Source organism: Stegodyphus dumicola, chromosome 5 (assembly GCF_044657685.1).
Source record: "Stegodyphus dumicola isolate Sdum_Otavi_A_Nest chromosome 5, ASM4465768v1".
NCBI classification, from domain to species: domain Eukaryota; kingdom Metazoa; phylum Arthropoda; class Arachnida; order Araneae; family Eresidae; genus Stegodyphus; species Stegodyphus dumicola.
The window spans coordinates 51,251,216-51,267,940 of record NC_140772.1 but is presented as its reverse complement, the minus strand read 5'-3'; the positions used below and the strand labels follow the sequence as shown (position 1 = coordinate 51,267,940).

Genomic DNA, 16,725 nt, shown 5'->3' with positions numbered 1-16,725 from the left:
CCGCGCTTGCTAAGTAAGAATATCTCACCGAACTCGTTTCCTTCTATTTAAATCATAATACTTCCGCTGATAATTTGAATCCTTGCGCGTTCTACTAAAATTTACATATTCTGGCATTGGCAGTTTCAGGGGAAAGTAAGGCTTGACAGGAAAGATAGTTTAAACTTAAAATAAATGTTAGTTAAAATAAATATAAACCCTACATTTGCCGCTGCCAGAATTTGGAAAACTTGGAAGCAGGTCCTACAAACGACCTGTTGTAAGTTTATCTAATTCTGAACTAACTGGGGAGAACCTCGTTTACACACACAAAAAAAAAAAAAAAAAAAAAAAAAAAAAAAATCTTATGTAACAATTATACTAAAATTCTGTTGCTCGTTACAAAGCTTTCTTCTTACAGCAACTTTTCCTGGACTTCATCAATCAATCTTGGTCTTTCCTTCCAGCATCTGGAAGGAATAAGTATCAGTATCTTTCTACATACATTATAATTTACACTTTCTTGACACAATAAATTTTTGTTTTTAAACGATTCGTTTTTCTTAGTTATTGCTTACTTCACATTCATTCAATTTTTCAAGCATTAATTTAACTTTACCCTGGCTCTCCACCGTGTGTGGTGTCAAACGGGAATATTCCCACATAGCACAAAAACATCCTTGGGATATCCCAAGGATGTTGCTCGCAGGATATGCGCACATCCTGAGGACATCCCGGAATATCCCGCGAACCTCCTAAAACACCTAAAACACCGAGTGCTTAATGTCACATCCCGGGATATCCTCAGGACATCCTAACCAAGTCCCATCGACAGCGTGCGGGATGTTATTAGGATATGAACTCCTACTTACTACATCCTCAGGACATCCCGGGATATCCCACAAACCTCCTAAGCACATCCCATTATATCCTAAAAACATCCTATGTCCCATCGACAGCATATGGGATGTTATTTAGGATTTAAAGTCCTACTTACTACATCCTCAGGACATCCCGTAATATCCCAATTTCCTCCTAAACTCATCCTCCTGAGCGCTTAATGTCACATCCCAGTATATCCTTAGGACATCCTATCTACGTCCCACCGACAGCGTATGGGATGTTATCAGGATTTGAAACACTAGTTACAATATCCCTTTAACCTCTTAAATACATACTCTCAACTGCTCAGTGTCACATCCCAGTATATATGCAGAGGAAAATTCCAGTGAAAGTATGTGAAGGTGCGATGATCTAAAACCTACTTTTTTTTACACAGATAGTCTCAAATCGTTCTCCAATGGTTACTATGGAAAAATCAGAAATGTTGAAAATATTTATACAACTTATTTTGTTTTTAAATCTGAATTTGTGAATATATTAAAACTGAGCAAGGAAATTAAAATGAATTATTAATACAAAATATTAAAACTGAAAATTTTGCTTTTATTTTTAAGATATTAAAAATCTTTTGATCATTTTTAAACATCCAATAGCCCCCCAAATTGAATTATTCATAATTAAATTATTTTACAAAATCAGTTTCTAATTTCAGTTAATTTGTATTAAAAATTGAATAATAAAATTACCCATTTAATAATCTTTACATAAATGAATAATCTTTCTTTAAAACATGTAAGGAATTTATAGTGTTTTGATGACACTGTTGGGAAATTGTTAAAAGGAATAAATTGTATTTTTAAAACTAAATCAATTCCTAGCCTCAGAATAAATAAATATGTTTTCGTAACATGAGAATGCTGCAGGCTTTTTTATATATTTAATATTTAGTTGTAAAAATTTGACATTATGTTAACAATTCTTTATATCATTCAAAAGGTAACTCAAGAAGCTCTTCTAAAATTCTATCTTTCTGCTCACACAATTAAAAAAAAAATCTGAAAGGCCTCAGATTTTAGCAGTCACTCAAAGAGGCTAAAAGTTTATGAATGCATAGATTATCAATACAGATGGGGCAGTAGAAATAGCAAAACATTTTATAAGATACTGACACTAGAAAGTTATATATCTTCTATATATTTGAAAAATGAAGAAATATATCATGTAATTATGTAGAAATATTAAAATGTTTTCAATTAGATATATCATGAATTAAATGCATTTTAAATCAATCAGATTAAAAATTAAAAAAAGCATTGTTAAGAACTGTGTGTAATGCTTTTAAATAGCTTGACTTGTTAGTCAATAATATATTAGGTTTTAAAGGTAAATATGTTAAATTTTGCCAAATGGAAAGACTTGAATGAAAAGCGAAACAAGTTTACGACTGACAATATGAAGTCACATTTCAAAACTAATAGCCCTTTTAGATTAAAAAAAAAAGTTCTGAAAATAATTTGCAATGTTTCATTGGTATTATTTTATGCAAAATTCAGTAAAATGAAATTTACCCGTTGAAATCAGCACCAAATTAAACTTTGTAAATTCTAGCGCGTGTTAAAGGTTGTCTCATCCAGAATTTTATTACTAACGATTCATTTCAGAGCAAAATAAAACAGTAATTGCCATTTATATGACAATCAATATCAAAAATTTAAATCTGCATTTTACGCAACATAGAAAAACTTCAAAAGATCTACTGTTTACCATGCAATTAAGGCATTTTATTCTGCTATCAAATCTACCAATTATTAATTCCATTAAGTATATTCAGTTTACTCTTTCTGCTCAATATATGCAATGTAAAATTTTCCATAAATTTATTAATTCATTTTATTTTGAAGTGAGCTTTTATTCAACTCTCAATATCAACGAGAATGTTTAGTTCATTTTTTATTCGGTCTCAAAAGAGAAATCAAAATACGTGGATTTATGTACCTGTATTTATGAATCAAAATACATGAGAAATCACAGTGAGAAAAGCACTGCTACCTTAAACTGTGATTATATATAACAAATGCAGTGAATTATAGTTAAAAAATAGTGAAAATATTTATATTTCTGAACTATTTCATATATAACATTTTCAGTTTCGCATATGTGGCAATTTAAGAACTTTTTTACGTATACCAATTTTTTGAAATATCTGCAAATTTTTGTATCTTCAAGGAAAGCTTATTCTTTCACCTTTAGTATATAAGTAATGGTAATTTACTAGATAAAATTACTTAATGGGGAATACAGTAAAATATCTAACCACTTACCTTTGTGACTTCATCTGCAAAGAGACTAAAAAAGTAGTTCAGCTAAATCTGCTATAATAAATATTTATAATAATGCTAAATTATGCAATATCTATTAATATGACAAATTTTTGTAAAGCTATTTATTTAGATGAAAAATAAACACATTCAGAAATTTATGGCACTATATTATGATTAACAGAGGAAAAACACTTTTCAAAATTCAAAATAGTTTTTATTAATCCAATTTATCACATTTTATTTGAATTCATGAAAAACAATCTTATATCCATGTATTCTTATGTATATAAGAACTCTTGATAAATTGGATCTCTGTCATTGCCTTTCACAGCACCTAAAATAAAAAAAAAAAAACACTCACAATTACTATATGTGAATATAATTCATAATTAAATTTAAACAAATGACTATTAGAATGCAAATTAAAGGAAACATTTAAAATATTTTAACATTTAGTACCTATAAACAGAGTAGCAATTATTTGATTTTTCGATTATAGTAAAATAAACATGGCGAATGCCTTTTAAAATTTTTTATGTCAGAAAATAAACTCAAACCACCAGCTGAACATATGAGCAGTTTTATCAATCAGCCACTGGTAGGTAACCTGGATACTGAATCAACATATAAAGTTGCCAAGATAAAGAGAGAAACAAAATTATGATAATCACATTTTACCTATTCATAAAACTATTTTAAATTTAATGTGTAGGCAAGTCCAAAAAGAGTGAGAATGAATTTATTTTGCAACACAAAGTAAAGTCTTGCAGGAGCAAAAAAAAACTTGTCTCATGAGATTGGCAAGTAAAAAATAATTAACTGCATCTGGTAACATTTATCTGACAACACATAAGTAACTGTTAGCTACGTGCAGAAAATAAAATCTGATCAGGGGCATAGCTAGAGGGGGGCAAGGGGGGCATCTGTCCCCGGGTGCAGAATCCAAGGGGCACCAAACTGATGTTAGAACATTTTAGAATTAAATGTTTTCCATCCTTGGCAAGCAGTAGGGGGCACGAAATCTTCAGTTGTCCCTGAGCGCTGAAAACCCTAGCTATGACTCTGAATCTGATCATGTTAATGCAATTTTAAACTTTTGAATTTAACCGCAGAAATTTACCAAAGAAGTTCTTGTAACAGTAGTACATGAAGATGTGGCTAATCTTTACTGTATGGTACACCTTGGTTTCTGTCTGAAAAAAAATTGCAAAGTGGTATTGGTTGTTTGTGAAATGTGGAAGCCCATTGCGTCAAATAAGTTTTTCGGTAACCCTAATGTTGATAATGTTGGCAAAAGTAGCCTTTGGGAAAAAAAAAAAAAAAAAAAAACTTTTTTTTTTGTCTATAAAAAGGAGTTATTTCTGCAAATATTGCCAATGTGCTGTGATAAATTTAGTTTTGGGCTACTTTTTTTAATAGTAAACCTTTTGTAAGGTCCCAGGTTTTTGGTTCTTACCATTATTTTCAATTGCTGTGTTTGGTTGCACGGAAGTGGTATGGTCTTGTATTTTGAACATGCTATTTATTATTTCGGTGTGGGTACCATCGTTTGAGTATGTCTGAGGTGACTAAGAGACGAAAAATTTAATTGAATTGCTTACCTGGAGGATGGTGGTGGGAAGCCTAAACATATGCATGTGAAAAAAAAGGTATGTTAAAAAAATGATGTTTCATTTATTTTTTTGTCTCTGTGTGTTAATTTTTGTTAGAAGATTTGTTGTTTAATGTTTTTATGTTAGAAAATATGTATTTTTGGTAACTTATTCCTCTCTGTTTGTGTATTTTTGGTTGTCTGTGTGTTAAGACAGTGGCGAATTTTTTCTGGTAACTATGATATTTTTAACTTTCTGATTTTCTTAAAGTGAAAATAGATCAATGTGTACATGGACAAAATTAAGGCAGTGCACAATGCCCAGTTTGTGCAGTTCTCTGTTTTAATAGGTCGATGTGTACATGGACACAGAGTTTGTGTATGTCTTTGACTTCTTATTTTGGTTTTGTGTAGCGGCCACCTTGAAATTGGTGCCGATCCTCTCAGGTGACGATCTTGATATAAAAAAAAGAAACGATTTGCCAAGCGTTACAGTTGAGTAAATTTTTACCAAAGATGTTCTACCATGATCACCATTTCAGTGGTTTAAACACTAGTGGAGCAGTATGCAGAGATGAAGATTTGAGTTTTGTCTACACAGCATGATGGTTTAGGCACTCCAGCCATTACAGTGAACAAAATTATAATAAACATAGCCACAATAATTGTCTCTAAATATTGATGTATAACACTGCATTAACTAATATATTTCTTATGCTAGTATATACAGAATCCTTAATCGAAGGGAAAATCAGAAGACTGTGCATGCATTTTCCTTTAACTGAAACATGGATTTGACCATACAAATCTCAGTCTTACGGGACATGCCACACTATGCAGATAGACAGTAAAAAGTGCTTGTGTTGTTTTATTTGTTAGAGGTATGAAATAAATATACTTTTAGATTAAAATTTTTTCTTTTCTTGTTTTACATTTGGATTACCTATCAAAAAGTAAGGAATTTTGATATTATTACAATATCGGAGTTAAAATAACAATTATTGGACATGTTAAAGTAATGAAAATTTTAAATTAGGTTAAAAAGTAACCCTTAATGTGGCATATTTTTGAATTAAACTCTATCGACATTAAAAACAACAAAACGTCCCTCTTTATTAAGGACTTTAATTAACTAATTTTAAATACGGAGCTATGAATGAATTTTTTCCTTTGCATGTTATAATAACTGAAACAAAATTACTCTGATACAGTCAAAATTCCTAAATGCAAGTACATAAAATTTACTTTAGCAATTTAAAGAGATGAGACACACTGAACACATGAATAAATTTCTATCAAAGAATAATTTATTAAATTTGGCCCGTTCCATAGTAAACTTTAACCATTAGATTACATTATTACACCATGTTATCAGTTTGAAAAGCAAGTCATATGCCAGATCTTGGATGTAAAAGAAATGCACAAAATAATATACAGATTATTGAAAAATGATGTATACCAATGTTTATAGATATGATTAAATGTAACAGAAAATTTACTGTCACAACCACATTTTTAAGTGAAATGTATTATTTTAACATTTTACAATATTTAAGGTATGGCATTAAATGCAACATTATGTGCCTGGATATAAGTTAGTAAATTTTAAAAAAAATAATAATAATCAAAGAATGAATGTGATGAAAAATTTCAAAAACAAGCAGAATTTAATTTAGAAGACCTTTAGACACTTATGATAAATAAATTTGAGAATTCTTCACCCAAAATTAAATTATAATTAACTAAAACCAGTTTGACTGACCTTCTACAAAATAATTCAGCTGCAATTTTTTCTAGCTTGAAAACCAAATTCTTCTCCACATGGTAATAACATCTTAACCAGTTGAAATTCCTGCAGAAAGTTTGATAACACAGTAATAGAATTAATAGAATAGAAAAATTAACACAAAAGTATAGAACATCATTTAAACTTAACATTATTACAAATTTTGGTGCTTTCTGATAAGCTGTGAAAATTGGCAAAATGGTTAGTTTATGGTTCATATCTACTGCTCTGTTCACAAGTAGTAATTCAAATAAGCACTTTATAAGAAACAAGAAATTTTAGGATGCACACACACAAAAATATATACATTGGGTCAATATTCACATATTTTTCATCCAATGGAATACTATTCAGAAATAAAGATTAAATATAAAGCATGTAAATACATGTGTGTGGTATGCATATTCATAGTTTGCTATTATCGTGTGCATACTCTTGCTGTTTTAGCATAAGTTGAAGCTGTGAGGGCAGATGATAAGAAAGTATCAGAATTTTTCATGTATAAGAAAAGATTGCCCTGACAATAGTATCTCAATTGTTTAGCACTGACATTTACATAGCGCATTAGAAATATATAGTAATATATGTAAAATAAAAAGATAATTGCATATTATTAATTCATTTTTTTAAATGCCAAACTTTAACAATTCTTTCACATATAATTAAACAGAATTCTTTCACATGAACATCTAAAATCCATTCTTAACTAAAGAATAAATAATAAAACCATGTAAATTTCTTATCAAGCCCATCATTTCCGAAATGTCTACTTCTGAAAGTTCCCAGCATTTCTCAATATATTATTAAATTACTAAACTAAGCATCAATGATCGTCATGTTCGCTAATGTGGCAATATCTTTCACACTTCTTTGTTACCACAAGTAACAAGTAGGCTTCAATAAATCTTTAACTGTTACATGCTACTTTTGTCTAAAATTTGTACAAATAATAAAATTAAATGAGCTCTTTATAATATGCTAAAAGAAATAATTTTGTATGAAAATTTGTATGTTATATATTGGCCTGATTAATGATTCTGGAAATAATTCGGGTTTTCAAAGTGCTTCCAATAATTCAAATTTCAGCTTGTGTCAAAATAAAATCTATAACACAAAGATAAGCAAATTTCCTTATGAACAATGCATTTTAACATTATTCAATCACTGGCAATCACACAGTACTGATTGCTTCAATAAACATTACTGTAACTGTGTTATTTAAAAGACTGTAATGTTTTAATTATTTCCTTAATTAAAACATTAGTCTTTTCCTCCTTCTAACACCAAAAGAAAACCCAGATAAGAAATATAAAAATATCAGTAAAAATAAATTATATTATTGAATGACACTTTACATTAATTACACTTATGCATATATTATTTTATTATAAATTATTTCAAAATCAAAGAAGAGAAGGAGAAACTTTAATATTGACATTTCTAAAATGATATAAACATTAATCATTTAGTACAGTTTGTTATTTCAGGCAAAAAAAATTCACTTTTCTGGATAGCATTTATATTTCCATCTCACTTTCAATGAAACATTAAGAGAAATGCATATAATTTAAACACCAGTTTATTTTATTTATCAGACAGATTATGTCAACTCAAAAAAAACCTATCAGTAAAATTCGGTAGTAATAATTCTGAATGTTAGGCAACTTGCAAGATTCAACAAAAATTATCAATACTTATATTATAATGACAATACTACAGTAACATGAACATAAAATTAAACTGCATATAACTATAAAATAAGCCAGCATATAATAATGGTGCATTGGTTTCTAAAACAATGGGCTTGATGAAAAAATACATGTATTATGGTAGCTATTCATATTCTTCAGCTTTCCTAATATTCTCATGTTCACTTTACATAACTAAAGTATCTAAAATACAATAAAAATGCAAACAATATTTATGAGAAAATGTTAAAAGCAATCATAAGCATTTGATTGAATGACCATATTTTGTCTTCCTGCAAGTCGAATCTTAAAATGATATGCAGTTTGAAAAATGCTTAATCCTTTTATAAAATATTCAAAAAAGATTAAAAAATGGTACTGTTCTGTTATCAGGACCGGGTTCAGAATTGTATTTATGTATGCTTGTATATTTGTATGTCTACATATACACATCTATGCACATACTTACGAACACAGGTTCATACATTTCCGATTCTGGTCCCAATAACAGAACAGTACCCCCAAAAAAACTTGAATTACAAACTAGATTAAGATAATGTTTCAACCATACATATTTTGGACAAAACAATGCAAACTCTTATTTTTATACATTTGTTCAAACTATTTAACATAAATTTATTGCTGCAATAAAATAATAAGCAATCTGATCACACATATTATTTTGAAACTGAATGCATAAACTAGACTAAAAAAAATTGTCATAAACATTTGGATAGCAGGGCAAATTAGATATTTGAAAAGACAGCCAGCCATTGAGATACACGTAATTCACGACAGAATGGTAACAATTCATAAAGCTGTGAAACATTTAACTGTCAAAATGACATAAATTCGAAAAGCAAAAAAAGTAAACATACAAGTATTGCAATTGAACTTACCTTTCATGCAACAAAAAATATCCATACAAGTTAACCTTAAGCGCAGCCATTTTGGATTTCGTTTCAAATCAGACAGATGTTTACGGATTTGCGGAAGAATACGAGGAACTAGTAGTTTGCCGGATACAATGTGCAATGACGCGAAAGAATATAGTTCTGTAGAACTTCCTACATTATTCCGTAATAAACAGTACTATTTCCTAATTTTTTCTTTATCTAATTAATTAATTAAAAGGGAAATAGTTAAATAATGCCGAATTCATTTTTAATGAAATGTAAAATTTTGCATGTATGGGACGACCACCTTCCGTCCAATATTTCTGAGAATATAAACAAATTTTGGAATCTGAGAGTATCAGTAAATAAATATATAGAATATCGCCTCTCAAACGACCACTTCTGAAAGTGACCAATAGTTCTGAGATCATAAATAAATATTGATATTAAGCATTATTTCTGTAAGACGACCATCTCTATATAAGACCAAAGTTTCTAGAATCTTGGATAGTCATCAGAGATGTATCTTTACTGCGAAATTATCGCACGACTGTAATTCAATATCAATAACAGATCGCGCGATTGAAAAACATTTTCTGTCCTGTAATTAGAGGAAAAAAAATTTCCTTATGAGGTATTTCTCCCGCTTTCCTAGCGTGCCTTCGTGGTGTAATAGTTCTGCACGCTGGGCCGGTATTTCAGAGGTCCGTGGTTCGATTCACGGCGAAGGCGGTTGCTAATTTTTCATCTCTACGGCTTCCCCCAAAAAAATCCTAATGTCTCTACAGTGGCGCCCGAATTAAAAAGGTGTTGGATAAGGTATATCCACACCCAGGATTTAGTGATTGGATCCCCTTAAAAAAAAGTCGGCCTTTAAAAAGAGAAGTAATATAAGGTATTTTTCCTAGCGTGTCTTCGGCCCACCAGCGGCCGAGCGGTAAAGTCGCTGAACCCTGGTAGTGCGATCCGAGGTTCGAATCCCGCGAACGGGCTGGCTGCATGGATGTTTTCGTGGTTTTCCCCACGTGTAACGCGTATACGAGCCAGTTTCCCTTAGAAAGTCCTCCACGAAGACATCCCTCCCCTTAGGCAGATAGCCCTAGTGTGCTTTGTCATAATTAAATACACCACCACCACACCTAGCGTGTCTTCGTGGTGTATTTCGTGGTTTTCCCCACGTGTAACGTGTATACGAGCCAGTTTCCCTTAGAAAGTCCTCCACGAACACATCCCTCCCCTTAGGCAGATAGCCCTAGTGTGCTTTGTCATAATTAAATACACCACCACCACACCTAGCGTGTCTTCGTGGTGTAGTGGTTCTGCACACTGGGCCGGTATTCCAGAGGTCCGTCCTTCGATTCCCGGCGAAGGCAGTTGCTAATTTTTCATGTTTCCTGCTTCCAAAAAAATACCTAATGTCTCTATACCCAAATTAAAAAAAAAATTCGTTTCCGTAATTAAATATATATATATCTAATTTTACCTATATTTGTAGTAGGGTTTGTAATCTGTAAGTAATTATACATGTAATTTATACATTTTTTATAAAAAAAATATATGTTATTTAGAATTTTGCAAATATTCTAGAAAATGCTAATCCATTGAAAAAAATCTTTTCCATGACTAAATAAATTTTTAAAAACGTCAGAAAAAATAGCAGTTAAAATTAATAACAAAATAACAAGAATAAATCATCAATCATATCAATATTTTTAATGTACAGCATTTAGAAACAACTTAGTAAAATACATATGAAAAATAAAATAATGTGCAAGTTTCAGATGTGCAATGTCAAAAAATTAAAACTGGTAAATTTGAGAACAAATATCCTCAAAATGTTTGACAACGAAAGTCCTCCGGACAATGCAGAATGAATGTCCTCAGGATGTGAAATTGGTGAACTCCTCAGGACATCTGAGAATCAACATCTTCAGGACATCCTGTCATATCCCGGGACATAGCGACTTAAATAAGACATCCTCAGGATGTTAAATTACGATCTCCTCAGGACATCTGAGAATCAACATCCTTAGGACATCCTAAGTATGTCCCGGGATATTGCGACTTAAATGGGACATCCTGAGGATGTTTTGTGCTATGGGGGTTCGTGTTTTAGTCTTACAACACTTCCCCAAACCACCATGATTTGTTAGAATTCAACGACCAAATAGACACACCTTACTCGACATTCTACAACTCAATGAGCTACTTTAATATTCTTAAAAATTCAAATGTAGGTGGAGAACCCTACAAAACACATTCATTCTAACTTCCCCCTCATTCATCTTTAAACATGCAGGCTTTCGCTCTAAAGCATGACTTTATCTACAATTTACTACTTAAATTTTGACTTCATTGCTTTTAAGCATTCACTTTTAGCATCTACAATTTTATGCTTCTAGACTAAATTCTACTTTTACATAACCTTCAAGTATTTACATACATTTACAAATTTTTAATACATATGCTTTTTACAATTTACCATAAAATGAATAAGAGAAAATAAATTTTTACTTTACTCATTCTTCGCCAAGCTGGCGGCACTGAAACTAAAATTCTTATTAGTACAAGAATACGAAGTTATTTTTATCTCCGGCCAAATTTTGGCTTTAACATAACAGAATTAGTCTTTCGACCAACAGAAAATGCTTGTTTTTAGCTTTTACACTTAAAGAAAATAATACTTTTGCCTTAGCTAAATAAAGTAAAACAAAACTAAGTCTCAACCGAGACATATTGACTTTCGTCAAAACATAGAACTTCGTACTTATACATAACATTTCGGACTAAAAGAGAAAAAAAAAATTATAGAAGGTTTTAACTTATCTTTGAGTTTTCGATGCTTGAAACTCCGTCATTCTTTTGTGGCAATATTGTTCCCAAGTTATCGGTTTCATGGACGTCAATCTTCTCCTTACTGACCTCCGAGTGTCGTCCACATTAGTTTTTCTTTTGCGTCCTCTACATGCTGGCCTCTTGGCGGAGTAATCGTCTGGTTGTTGGCATTTCCGTTTTTCCATGGGACGGCTGGTCTTGACGTCCTCCGGTCTGGAGTCCTTCTTGAATTTCTTCTGTTCCTCGTATTTTTGTGCCTCCTGCTGGCGTTTCAGTTTCCGGAACGGCGGCCTTGCTGGCACCTGACTCTGTGGCCGTGTGCGCGTTCTCCTTGATGTGTAATTTCTCCTGCTATCCTTTGTAGGTGGTGTTTTTCTCTTTACCACGGTTTCTTTACCCGGTTCATCTGTATTTTTGTTTTTCTTAAACGCCGGAGTTTGAAAATCATTTTTTCTTTTTGATACCGACGTCCGGGTTGTAGAAGTGCTAGGTCTCTCTTCAGTTCTCTGTTTCTTGGGTGGTGGAATAGTTGTTGTAGTCTCTGGCCCTTCTATTTCGTTTAGACTTGAGTCCTGCAAGATTCTTTAAGGATTTCAAAATCATTTGGATTATAGTATTTTTTCACCTGGTCGGGACTTGCTTTACAGATTTCCCCTCTGTCGTTCTTAAGATATAATACTACCCCTTTGATTTCCTGAATTACATAGGGGCCTTCAAACTTTGGAGCTAGCTTTGCCATAAAATTGTCTGGGGCACTTGATAAAGAAAATTTCCGCTTCAATACTTTATCCCCAACTTTAAAATCTGCTTCACGGCGTTTTCTATCATAATAAAGTTTCTGCCTATTTCTTGCCGTATCCGAGGTTTTAAGCGCCTGATCAATCAACTTTTGCACATCTTGTTGTTTAAACTCCTGCTCTCTTTGTTGCACAAAGAATAATTTATCTAAAGGCGTAATTAACTTTCTGCCTAAAAATAATTCTGCTGGAGTTTTTCCCGTAGTATCATGATGTGCCGTTCTTAAAGCATAAGCTAATTCATTTATGTAGCCATCCCAGCGCTTGTGATGTGTGCTCACGTAACTGCGAATTATTTTTACTATGTTTTTATTAACTCTTTCTGCTATGTTAGCCTGTGGTCTATACGGAACCATTTTGATATGGCGTATGCCAAGTCCATTGCATATGTTTTCAAATATTTGACTAATGAATTGTTTTCCGTTATCGCTAATGACTTTTATCGGTGCACCGTATTTTAAAATGTATCTGTGTAAGAATGCATCTGCGACTGTTTTGGCTGACGCGCGTTTAAGTGGAACAATTTCTATCCATTTTGAAAAATGATCTACTATTACTAAAAGAAAACGATTTTTATTTAACTCGCTCTGGGGGAAGGGACTAAGGAGATCTATGCCTAAAATTTCATTCGGAAATGTAGCGCGAATGCTATTTAAGTACCCGGCCGGGCTGTAATTAATATCATTTATTAACTGACATTGATTGCAGGACCTGACATACGCCGTTACTATTTTGTATAATTGCGGGAAATATACCTCCTCGCGTACCCTTTTTATAGTCTTTCTGACCCCGAGGTGGCCCGCTGAATTTTCTTCGTGCAACTCCTTCAAAATGCTTAATCGAAGCGAGGCTGGGATGACTGGCTTATACTCAAGATTTTCGTTTGTTGTTTTCGTATAGAATAATAAATTATCTATTATTTCATAGTTTTTTGCTCTATTTCTTATCGCATCGATATCTGTATGCTCAAAGCTTTCGGGGTCTTTCAAATAAGCATAGATATTTCCAAATTCAGGATCAGCTTTCAGTTCAGTAATAACCGTATCTCTAGAATCTAAAATTTTTGAAGTCAACACAGCGCATTTAAGTTCATTTCCTTCGTCGTCCAGTTTTATACGAGAAAGTGCGTCAGCTACATTGTTTTCCTTACCCGGTTTATATTTTATTGTGATATTATATTCTTGGAGTTTTAAAGCCCATCTTATTAACCTGGGCGTTAGGTTTTTTCTCGAGTAAAGTCTACCAACAGCCGCATGATCCGAAAAGACTGTTACTGGCGATTTGCCGAAATAAACTCGAAATTTGTGTACAGCCATTAATACGGCTAATGTTTCTCTTTCTGTAGCTGTATAATTATTCCTTTGTGTCTGATTCAATGTTTTACTAAAAAATGCCAGCGGATGGTTATTTTGCATAAGAACCGCACCCACCGCATAGTCTGACGCATCTGCTGCAATTTCCAGGTTTTCGTCCCCCTCCGGGAATTTTAAAACAGGGGCATTAATGAGCGCTTCTTTTAATCTTTCAAATGCTGTGTTTGCTTTCGCTGTCCACGTAAATTTACTCTTTTTTCTTTTGATTACTAAGAGTGGTTCAACAATATTAGCGAAATCTTTTATGAAAGATCGATAGTAAGAACATAATCCAAGGAAAGACGAAAGTTTCTTGGCGGTGTTGGGCGGTGGGAAATTCTTAATAGCTTTTATTTTTGAATCTTGCGTTTCTATACCCTTTTGCGAAATTTTATAACCGAGATATTTAAGTTCTTTAGTTGCGAACTTGCATTTTGAGGCGTTCAATGTAAGACCGGCCTCTTTTAATAATTTAAAAACTTGTTCGAGGTCATTAATGTGTTGTTCCAACGTACTACTCGTTATAATTATATCATCTAGATAAATTAAAGTTGATTTTCCTAGGACAGGCTTTAGAACAATGTCCATAGCTCTCTGGAATGTTGATGGGGCCCCACACAACCCAAAGGGCATGCGTAAAAATGCATAAGTGCCCGATTTTGTTATAAACGCGGTTTTATGTATGTCTTCGGGTCTCATAGCTATTTGATAGTAGCCAGACGTTAAGTCCAAAGTAGACATGTATCTTGTCGATTTGATCTGTCTAATGATCTCGTCTATAACCGGCAAAGGGTAAACTGGAAATTTAGTAATACTATTTAGTTTTCTGTAATAAATAGCAAACCTCCAAGCCCTTTTATCCGAAGGAGGAAACTCGTTCTTTTTCCTACATAGTACGACTGGACTCGCGTATTCACTATTTACGGGCGTTATTATTTTATTCTTTAACATCTCCTGAATATGTTCTTCGATGATTACGTCTTTTTGTTTGTCGTATCGATAAGGTTTAGTCCTACAAGGTTTTTCGGCATTTAATTGAATCTTGTGCGTGACTATTTGACAATTTCCTGGTTTTTCTGAAAACAAATTAGAAAAATTACTCACCACTTGCTGTATTGCTTGCCTTTCATTATCATTCAGATGGCTAAGGTCCACTTGCGGTGTCTCCACAGGTTCCACCACCCTCTGGTCCATCTCCAGCACCACGGAACCTTCTTGAAAATTCAATTTGGCCCTCGCGGCCCTTAAAAACTCCATACCTAAAATAAGAGGATTTTGCAGATTTCTCACTATAAAAATTAATACTTTGAGGCTTTCCTCTTTTACCTGTAAGTTTAATGATAATTTCCCGATGCAGTGACATGTTTTTCCTTGCGCCGCTATAATTTCCGTATTTCTGGTTTTAAATAGTCGTATCCTATAAAAATTCTTTTTGAAGAACTTTTCACTCATAAAATTTCCTTCTGCTCCTGTATCGATGAGGGCTTCTACTGGTACATCGCCAACCAGGACTTGTATAATTGGTAGCTGTGAGTTTTTTACGATGACCGTGTTTAAATGTCTATTTGAGGGTTTTTTTAAAACTTCCTGGGTCTGGACCCTCCCTTTCACAGGCCCCTCTATTCGTTTAAAGCTTTCCTTTCAATCTGTGTCTTCTGGGTACGCGGATGTTTATTTTCAAATTTTCTTTTTGGGCCTTGACCTTCGAGTTTCGATGCGTTAGCTTGATAGTTCTTTCCCCCATATGAGCGATTTCCATTTCTGGTTTCCTCCTTCCTTCGGGTATGTTGAGAATATGTTTCCCCTCTCGCTTTTTCCGCTATTCTGCGATTTTGAAACTTCACCGCCAATTCGAAGAGTTCCTGCAATGTTCTTGGGTTTCTAATTTCAAAGTAGTCTTGGACAGCGGGTAACAATCTTGGTAATATTATTTCAATTATCTCCGCATCGGGTTTTTTTCCATACAGCATATCCGTTAGCTTGATTTTTCGTAAAATAAAGTCCGTCAATTCTGCTGTATCCCGTTGGTAGAAACTATATAGTTCGGCTTCCAGCCGTGCGCGATCTTTCACTATGGGGAAGGCCTTTACTAACGATTTTTTGAAATTGTCAAATATATATGTCGGGCTTCCAAATTCACCTAGTAGAAATTTTCCTATGTTTTTCCACCATAGCGCGGCCTGTCCTCTTAGTGCTGATGTGGCGATGGCAACTTTTTGTCTTTCAGGCACAGGGTAGAGCTGAAAGTGGTTTTCTAGACCTTCGAGAAATACCGCCACCGAATTTTTTCCGTCGAAATAGACGTTTGGCTTGATTGATGCTCTCAAAGTCTGGACCAGGTATCCAAATCCTTCTAACTGAGTTGTCATTTCTTGGTGTTGTCCAGCGGCTTCCATCCAGTTTTCGGCCATTTCAGTTCGATAAGTGTTCGGGCGCCAATATAACGTTGCGCGCCTCCAACTTGCACGCAACCAAGAGGTGACTGTGAAAGCTTGTATAAAAGATAGAGCCTTGTGAAGGGTTTAAGTCCCTTTTTATTCAACGTAATAAATTACAATTGCGTCCTCTTGGCGCTTACAAACTGTGCCAACTTGGCAGTCAAATAAAAATAATAACCTGAAAAGAAAGTAAAGACAA

General features: G+C 33.2%; 1 protein-coding gene and 1 long non-coding RNA gene across 3 annotated transcripts in view; one reads left to right on the top strand and one right to left on the bottom strand.

Moving 5' to 3' along the window:
• Window positions 1-16,725, top strand: part of LOC118180955 (uncharacterized) — a 196,124-nt gene that overhangs the window by 31,227 nt on the left and 148,172 nt on the right. The window lies entirely within an intron of this gene.
• LOC146997097 (uncharacterized) lies at window positions 3,342-9,183 on the bottom strand. The gene is made up of 3 exons (XR_015041114.1): window positions 9,108-9,183; window positions 6,497-6,586; window positions 3,342-3,477 (listed from the first exon to the last, which is right to left on the bottom strand). It is a non-coding gene; the product is annotated as an uncharacterized LOC146997097 (long non-coding RNA).